At 44.9% G+C, this 9,626-nt stretch overlaps 1 pseudogene; it reads left to right on the top strand.

The window, feature by feature from the left end:
* The first annotated feature begins 5,653 nt into the window (after positions 1-5,653).
* On the top strand, positions 5,654-5,746 carry LOC118663856 (annotated as a pseudogene).
* Positions 5,747-9,626: the final 3,880 nt, after the last annotated feature.

The raw sequence follows: 9,626 nt of genomic DNA, 5'->3' as shown, positions 1-9,626 counted from the left end.
CTCTCTCCTTTCCAACCACATTCCTTTGGGCTGGAAAGAATGGACTTTTCCTCTTGCTACTCACTGATGATTGGACCCTCCCACATGCAGAACTCCCTTATCAAATCCTCTAGGCCAGGTAATTAGCATCCCAAAGGGTCCATCAATGAATTTAGAAAGTTTCCTTTCTTCCTTGACAAAGCCTGACTTTGTCATGAGAGCAAGAAACGTCTGTTTTGCTGGTAAAAGCCTGTTTTGCTTGAGGAAGTGATTGGGAAGCTGGGGGGTGGGATGGAAGGGCGGCTCGTGATTCACTGCTTACTCTTTGGTATCTTTTTAAAGTTGGTATCAGGTGCAGTGTTGACATTCAACTGGTTTGCACAAATACTGCCCGGCTAGTCCTTTTCAGCCTTGTCCCTTCTGGATTGGTCAATAGTTTGTCCTACATGGTCACTTGTTCATTTGATTCCAGTTGTTAAATATTTTCAGTGTTACTCTTGACCATTACAAAAATAAACCTATTCAGTGAAGGCATATCCTTTAATTGTTCAAGCCTATTTTGGAAACCTTTATTAATTCTTTTCATTCCTGTCGAAGCAATACTAATTTCTTCTATTCCCCACCTCACCACACCCAACACAAACACAGACAGATGGATGTCCCAGGCCGAGTAGGAAGGAGTGACTGGAAGGAAGAAGCCAAGGTATTTCTCCCTCTCTGTTATTGGGACTTAGAGTAAGAAATATATATCAGCCTGGCCAGGTAGCTCAATTGGTTAGAGCATCATCCCGATATACCGACGTTTCAGATTCCATCTCTGGTCCAGCCACATACATGCATCAACCAATGAATGCATAAATAAATGGAACAACAAATTGATGTTTCTCTCCCCCCGCCTTCCTCTCTTTAAAAATCCATTTAAGAAATTAGTGTGTGTGTGTGTGTGTGTGTGTGTGTGTGTGTGTGTGTGTGTATTAGGGCTTTCTCCCCATTTGTGGTACAGAGTTCCTAAAACCTTTGGAATTTCCTAAATGATGTGAGTGGTAAATGTGTCTTTTATGTTAATAAGGTGACTTTTCACCAGAAGAAGCAACCTTGTGATTAAAGGGTTGAAATTTAAGTCCAACACTCAGACCTCCAGGGAAGAGAGGAGCTGGGGATTAAGGTCAATTAAAAATGGCCAGTGATGTCATGAATGATGCCTATGTAGTGAAGTCTCCACAAGAACGGAAAGGACAGGGTCCACAGAGCTTCAGGCTGGGGATTGAAGAGAGGGTAGGCTGCTCAAAGAGCAAAGAGCCCTGCACCCTTCCCCCCACACCTTGCCTTGTGCCTCTCTTTGTCTTGCTGTTCCTTGAACTGTGTCCAGCATGGCCAGGGGTGAACCTGAGGAGAGGCAGTGAAGGATTAAAGAAGACAGACAAGAGAATACAGCTGGGGCTAGGTAGGGTCACTGTGCCTGGATGAGGAAACAGCGACCCAGCCTGTAGGCCGAAGTTTTATTTTATAGTCAGATCACACAAAGCAAAACAAGGGGAGTGGTCAACATGTTTACAATGTTCTAGCAAGTTTCAAATCTATTTCGTTACTCAAGCCTTGTTTTGGCAGCACTTGCTGCACCTCCACAGCCCATTAGCTACCTAGGAACAAGGGAGGACTATAAGGTCAAGCTTAATTGTATGTGGCTCTGCCACAGGTCAGTCTGAGGCTTGACCCCATAGCCGCTCCCTACAGTTCCTGAGTAATCCCTTTTGTAGGAAACTGTAGTCTAGTGAGTAAACTGGTTTCCTGAGTTTTTTAGGCTGCCCTAACAAATAAATTGAACCCAAGGAGCGGACAAGGGGAACCTCTGATCTATAGTCTGTCAGTAGCACAGGCGCCAACCTGGACTTCCAGTTGGAGTTGGCATCTGAAGGGGTGGGGATGGGGGCAGTCTTTAAGACTGACCCCTACATCTGGGACCTGACACTCTTTCGGTGGATAGTGTGAGGATTGCATGGAATTGTAGGACACCCAGCTGGTATCCAAGACTTGCTTGGGGTGTGGGATGCACCTGTTCACCACACAAAGGAATTGGGAGACAGAATGTTATCCCCTCTCTCTGCTGCTGGCAGTGGCTTCCTTTCTTTCATGGTTTCAGCTTCTGGGAGACGGTCTGCCCTCCCCTCAGTGGCCCCAGCCCCTCCTGGGCAGTCCCTGCCCTTTCTCAGTGGCTTCTGTGATTGCCTCACGGTCACACTTGGTCTTTCAGCAGTTCCAACATGTTAGTAATCTGTTTGTCATAGTAAATGCCCTCTTTTGCACTACTGATTGAGAATTCTACTTTAAAAAAAAAAAAATCCTTTTATTGATTTCAGAGAGAGTAAGGGAGAAGCATCAATGATGAGAATCATTGATCAGCTGCCTCCTGCACGCCTGCTACTGGAGCTCAAGCCCAAATCCCAGGGCTGGTGCCCTGACCTCAAATCTAACCCGACCTCCTGGTTCATGGGTCGACATTCAACCACTGAGCCGCACGAGCCGGGCTCCTGACCCATTTTCCTAACTAAATCAACACTTTAGGAGAGGGAAAGGCAAAGGAGAAACACTGCAAAAGTGTCTCTTCCTGCAAAAGAGAAGGAGCGGAGTTGCTTTCCATTGTACGTTTACGTTCTCTGCACAACTCTGCAAACCGGCACGAACGGACACTTAAAAGTGAGATTAAGTATGGAAAGTAAATTTACCCTTTTCTAGTCTACCCCGGTTTGGGACAGTTAAATTTCAACACCTTCATAAATGTCATTATGCATATGCATTTTCATGCTATTGACATTTAATTTTATGTCGGCTGTGTTTTTATGTACCATCGCAGAGCTGTCATTTGTAATCCTATTAGCAGCCCTTCGGCCCCTATTATTTCCTGTGGAATCGAGCTGAAGATAAAAGATCCCTTGCCCCTGCCCCTCCCCTCTCTTTCTCCATCCTTCTCTCATCTTCCCTTTGTTATTTTTTTTTCTCCCCCCGCCCCCCGCCCCCCTTTACTTTACACAAGTATTGGCATCCTCTGGTCATTGTTCTAACCTGGGTGCATAGCCAGGATAACGGCAACTATAACAAGATTAGTTCCAGTATAAGAGTGGAGGCGAAAGCCTGACACCAGTTTTTAAAAGCAAACAAAGCCTAATTTGGGGGAAAGAGAACCCTGCAGCATAGAGGCAGCCTTCTTCCCGTGCCTAGAGCTCTGCTATCCCCGCCGTTCCTCTCTCAATACATGCGCGTTCACTGCTTCCTCCAAGGAGGCCATCTGACTCCCTCCCAGCGTGCTTCTCCGGCAACGCCTTGAGGCTGCCATGTTTCCAATCCGATGCCTCTTACTTTTACCTTTAATTGAATCTTAATCTTTTCTTTAAAAATATGTTTTTATTGATTTCAGAGCGAAAGGGAGTGGGAGAGAGAGAAACATCAGTGATGATAGAGAATCATCGATCAGCTGGCTGCCTGCAGGCCCCACAATGAGGATCGAGCCCACAACCCAGGCCTGTGCCCCAACCGGGAATGGAACCGTGACCTCCTGGTTCATAGGTTGACCTTCAACCACGGAGCCACGCTAATCTTTAACATCTTGTTAACGTCAAAACCATTGAAACCTGTAAAGAATTTTTGTGAGTTTATTTGAGCCAAACTGTCGACATATGCCGGGAAGCAGAACCTCAATGAATTGAGATAATGCTCTGGAGAATGGCGGGGTTACATTTCATTTATACATTCGCAATCAAAGGAGGGACATAGGTGGTTACATGAAATTCATTGGTGATAGATTAAGGAGGAGGGATAAAGCAAAGCAGGGGAAACCCCTGGGATTGGATAAGAAGTAAAATGTTGGACACATACTTAGGTGGGTGCAGGATCAATTTACATGATAATGAAGGAATTTGTGGTATCTGTCCTGGCGCTCAGCACATTTGGTTGTGCCCTAGGGGCTCCAGAAAAAGGGAAGTTACAAGTTACCCAGACATTTCAAGGGTATGTTACCATAGATGCAGAAAGACAGATAGGCTCAGTTAAGGTCAAGGTTGACCTTGTCAGTGAAGATCCTGGCCTAGGACGTAACTGCCCACCATCACTGCTTTTGTTAAAGTTTAATTTCAGACCATCCTTTGTGGTGACTTTAGGTCTCTGAGTTTGCTAGACCGGCATGCAGGCCTCCCCTGAGCTTGTCAAGTCAGCGTGTGGCCCCTTTCGTCCACAATCTCATAATCCTTCAGCTTTAGACTAAATCATAAAGGTGATTCCTATCAACCATTTCTATGTACCACAATGCAGAGCAAATACAACTACAATGAAAACTTGCATTTAGAACCTGGAGAAAGGAGGAGGAAGCATAGGATACGTACCATCTGTTGCTGGACAGAGTGAATGAAGCAAAGCAGAGTCTCATGGGCGTCATTTAGTTGACTTGGTAGCGGTGAAAATTATACTGTTAGCCACGCTGGCTCTCTGATGGTGCCTGCTGGGAACGTTGCTGTTGTCAAAGGAATACCTAGAGCAGTGGTTCTCCACCTTCTGGCCCTTTAAATATAGTTCTTCGTGTTGTGACCCAACCATAAAGTTATTTTCGTTGCTGCTTCATAACTGTCATGGTGTTACTGTGATGAATCGTCATGTAAATATCTGATATGCAGGATGGTCTTAGGCGACCCCTGTGAAAGGGTCGTTCGACCGCCAAAGGGGTCGCGACCCACAGGTTGAGAACCGCTGACCTAAAAGAACATTAGAGCAGCTGACCCCGTTTGGGGAGAGAGGAGTGGCATAATTCATTTGCAACTCACTTTTTGTTGAAAGTGCTGAGATGCAAAAATGACCTGAGGCTTTCTAAGGAATTAGGACATTCTGCCCATGGGTTTTAATAGATCACAGTCCTGTTAATACAAGTTGGGTTTTTACTGGGCCTACAGTCCTAATAGTTACCTGTCTATCAGTCTCATTTTAGGAGAACTCCCAAAAAGTAAACACCAAAGACTTGGTTATGTTTGTAGGGCTGTTAAGTTGAAAGGCCGAGAATGGGGCTACACCTATAGATGTTCTGTTTGTCAGCAGTAACTCTGGGGCAACATATACCCCGTTTACCCTGACAAACTTCGTCTCAGGAGAAGATGAAGAAAGTTGGCTGGGCTGGCAGAGAGCTCTTCTTTGTCTTCTAAAACGTCCACCCGCTCCCAAACTGAGTTCCAGTTCCATGTGTATTGCAAAGGGAGTATCATCCTGGTTGTCAGGAAGGGAGCAGCATGCGGGTGGCTCGGGGAGTCAGGAGTCCAAAGCCTCCAGTAATTCCTTCCCGTTCCAGCGGCCAGGATCTCCGTTTTGTCAGCATTTCAATTTTACACCCAAAGGGAAGTGAATCAGAGAACGAGACATCGGCACCTCAGTCCAGCAAACGATTACTTATTTGATTTGGACCTCAGCATTCTCAACTCCCAACTCTTCTTTCTTTACCCACGGCCAGCAAAATCTGATGGGAGCATGCAAATTTCTTGTGGGTACTTGGGAAAAATCAACATAACCTGATTGATCAGTCTAGGTCAAATCAGGAGACATTTGAACAGACACAGTAATTTGAACTGAGAAAGTTTAATATAATTTTTAATTTTAGCAGATTCATATAGTAAGTAGTAGAAAAATCTAAAGACCATAGGGTTGAGTGCTCACTATACTAAAATTGGAACAATATAGATTAGTATGGCCCCTATTCAAGGATGACACCTAAATTTGTAAAGTGTCCCATATTACTTTGTTAATAAAAGGAATTTAGGGAATTATTTTAAATGAAAATGGTCGGAGAAACCAAGATGGCGGCATAGGTTAACGCCGGAGATTGCTGCCTCGAACAACCACTTCAAAAAACAACTAAAAGACGGAACAGACATCATCCAGAACCACAGGAAGGCTGGCTGAGTGGAAATTCTACAACTAGGAGGAAAGAGAATATCATACCCAGACTCAGAGGAGGCGCAGTGCTGAAGTGAAATACTCAGGTGCAGAGTGCACGCGGAGCGGGCTGGAGGCGGAGGGTGCGGTTGTTGTTTTGGAGCGGGCTGGAGGCGGAGGGCGCGGTTGTTGTTTTCAATCGGGAGGGAGTTTCAGACTCTGAGCTCCAGATCCGGGCAAGTCTCTAGGGACCCAGACTCAAACGGGAGAAGCGGGACTGTCTGGCTTCGGTCGGAACTCTAAGGCAGCTTTCTCTCAGAGGTTTGCAGCGGTTGCTGGGACTCTGTGAGGCAGAGCCCCTGGGAAGGAACTGAGAGCAGCCATAACTGCTCGCTCCAGCCCGCCCTGTAGATCCCCGGGGACCCGCCCTGCCCAAGCCCTGCGCAGAGCCATTTGCCGGATAGCCTCAGGCAAACGCTAGATTAGCACCGCCCTAGAGATCCAGCACAGAAGCTCACCCACTGCAGACACAGTGGACTCTCATAGCCAGTTAGCCTGGAGGTCAAATCACCCCTGGTATTGCCGACAACAATCAAGGCTTAACTACAACAAGACTGCGCACAAAGACCACTAGGGGGTGCACCAAGAAAGCATAAAAAATGCGGAGACAAAGAAACAGGACAAAACTGTCAATAGAGGATATTAAGTTCAGAACCACACTTTTAAGGTCTCTTAAGAACTGTCTAGGAGCCGCCGATAAATGTAGTGAGATCCTCAAGAAATCTAATGAGACCCTTGATGTTATGATAAAGAACCAACTAGAAATTAAGCATACACGGACTGAAATAACGAATACTATACAGACTCCCAACAGCAGACCAGAGGAGCGCAAGAATCAAGGCAAAGATTTGAAATGCGAAGAAGCAAAAAACACCCAACCGGAAAAGCAAAATGAAAAAAGAATCCGAAAATACGAAGATAGTGTAAGGAGCCTCTGGGACAGCTTCAAGCGTACCAACATCAGAATTATAGGGGTGCCAGAAGATGAGAGAGAGCAAGATATTGAAAATCTATTTGAAGAAATAATGACAGAAAACTTCCCCCACCTGGTGAAAGAAATAGACTTACAGGTCCAGGAAGCGCAGAGAACCCCAAACAAAAGGAATCCAAAGAGGACCACACCAAGACACATCATAATTAAAATGCCAAGAGCAAAAGACAAAGAGAGAATATTAAAAGCAGCAAGAGAAAGAAACTCAGTTACCTACAAGGGAATACCCATACGACTGTCAGCTGATTTCTCAACAGAAACTTTGCAGGCCAGAAGGGAATGGCAAGAAATATTCAAAGTGATGAATACCAAGAACCTACAACCAAGATTACTTTATCCAGCAAAGCTATCATTCAGAACTGAAGGTCAGATAAAGAGCTTCACAGATAAGGAAAAGCTAAAGGAGTTCATCACCACCAAACCAGGATTATATGAAATGCTGAAAGGTATCCTTTAAGAAGAGGAAGAAGAAGAAAAAGGTAAAGATACAAATTATGAACAACAAACATGCATCTATCAACAAGTGAATCTAAGAATCAAGTGAATAAATAATCTGGTGATCATAATAGAATCAGGGACATAGAAAGGGAATGGACTGACTATTCTTGGGGGGGAAAGGGGTGTGGGAGATGCGGGAAGAGACTGGACAAAAATCGTGCACCTATGGATGAGGACAGTGGGTGGGGAGTGAGGGCGGAGGGTGGGGAGTGAGGGCGGAGGGTGGGGTGGTAGCTGGGGGGAGGGGAGTTATGGGGGGAAACAAGAGGAACAAATGTAATAATCTGAACAATAAAGATTTAATTTAAAAAAAAGAAAAAAAATAAAAATAAAAAAAAAATAAAAGGAATTTAGGGTTGAAATAGGGTACCCAGAGAAAGGCTCTACTCCCACCACCACTAGGGCCTTCTAGACCCAGGCCTTGCTGGAGAGGTCCCTGTGGCTCACTGGATGGTAGAGAAGTCACTGTGGTGCTATGCGGTCAGAACTTGCTGGAAAACAGTCCTCCAGGGTCCCATGGAAAACTACCTGTTCGCAAAGAAGTATCTCAGGTATTCTGCAAGATACCATCCAGAGGGATGCTAGGTGCTGCTGGCCACAGGGCACTGCAGATGGCCAATAGAGGGCACTAGAGAGACACTGCCGCCCCTCTCCTCCTGCAGTGTCCCTCTAGTGCCCTCTATTGGAAAGTCTTACTATTGTGCCAGCCGGGAAAGAAAAAGTATGTGAAGGGCCCAGATGCATTTTCACACAGCAGGTAAAAAAGGAGTAAATTTAGAGCTGAGTAAATTTGCTCCCCATGTAGACCTTCCCAGTGAGAAAAGAATATGCAGAGAAGCTAACAGGAGTAGTCGGATCCATCCATGTGTCAGACATTCATTTTTCTGTCCAAGAAGCATGTATGGGCTGAATGTGTCCCTCCAAAGGTTCTATGTGAAAACCCTCATCCCCAATAGTATTTGGAGATAGGGCCAGTGCTACCTGTGTAATCAGCCATTTTTCCAGTCTGTTGTGATGAGGGGTGCCAGGAGAAGCACATGGTGACATAGAAATGCCATGAGATCAAAGTGGCCTGTAACTCTGCGGTTAGAGAGCAGCTGCCTGGAGAATAGCCAGGGCCCACAGTACTATACCTTAAGTTGAGTGCCGGGATCTGGGGGTTTATAACCACAGCTAGACCTTGACCAATCTCCTCCCATGGTTCACCTTCACTGAGCCTCTTACCTGGCTACTTTGGGGGCAATGATTAGCCTTAATCAAGACCCATGTGTGTGGCTTTCTGAATCCTGCAGGATTAAAATACCAGAGGATTGTCCAGTAATAAGATAAAAACGTAAGTATTTCTTAGCCTCAAGGATCTCAGATACAGGTGTCCCTCTGTAATATTTTGTCTTATTTACTGCCATAAAAGTAGCCTAGGTGACAATGCTAAGTCTTCCCAAGTCCTCCTGGGTTCCCTCTACCTTGCAGGATGTCACTCATCATAGGTCACGTCAATAACACCCATGTGCCTGTACCTCTTGTGAAAAAATCTAAAAAGCTCTCATATGTTTGAGCATATCCTGAACTGGGGTACACACGACAGGTTTGGCTACCTAAAACTTAGTACATATTTAGCAGAGAGTTAAGACATAGAATTCATCTACAATTAACCTTTTACATTTCAGTGAAGCCCCTTGGAAGCAGAACCAGTAGCTCCATGGTGACCAGCATTTCTTTGGCCTAAATCAGGGTTCCTAGACCTCGACACTGATGACATTTGGGGCTTGGTAATCCTTTGTTGTGAGGGGGCTGTGCTGGGCATTGCAGAATAGTGAGCAGCATCCTTGGCCTCTACCTCTATGTCCCTGGCCACCAGAAACCCAAGTTATGACAAATAATTCTCTAGATATTACCAAACGTTCCCCGAGAGGCCTACGTGAAGGTGTGTTTTCATGATAGATACTGCTGAATGACAATTTTAAAAGTTTATCGGTTTGTGTAAAAAAATTATCAGGATCAATATTTAAGAATAGACACAATAGGGTGGGGGGGCCATGGGGAGATAAGGACACATATGTAATACCTTAATAAAGAAATTTAAATATAAATAAATAAAAGAGAAAAAGATTTTTAAATTCAAAAAATAAAAATAAATATGTGTTAAAGAAAAAAAAGAATAGACACAATAGATATTTTATTGAAAGCAATGGTC

Source organism: Myotis myotis, unplaced genomic scaffold (assembly GCF_014108235.1).
Source record: "Myotis myotis isolate mMyoMyo1 unplaced genomic scaffold, mMyoMyo1.p scaffold_m19_p_9, whole genome shotgun sequence".
Taxonomy (NCBI): Eukaryota; Metazoa; Chordata; class Mammalia; order Chiroptera; family Vespertilionidae; genus Myotis; species Myotis myotis.
The sequence above is the reverse complement of the archived record's forward strand: the minus strand, read 5'-3'. Positions and strand labels throughout refer to the sequence as shown.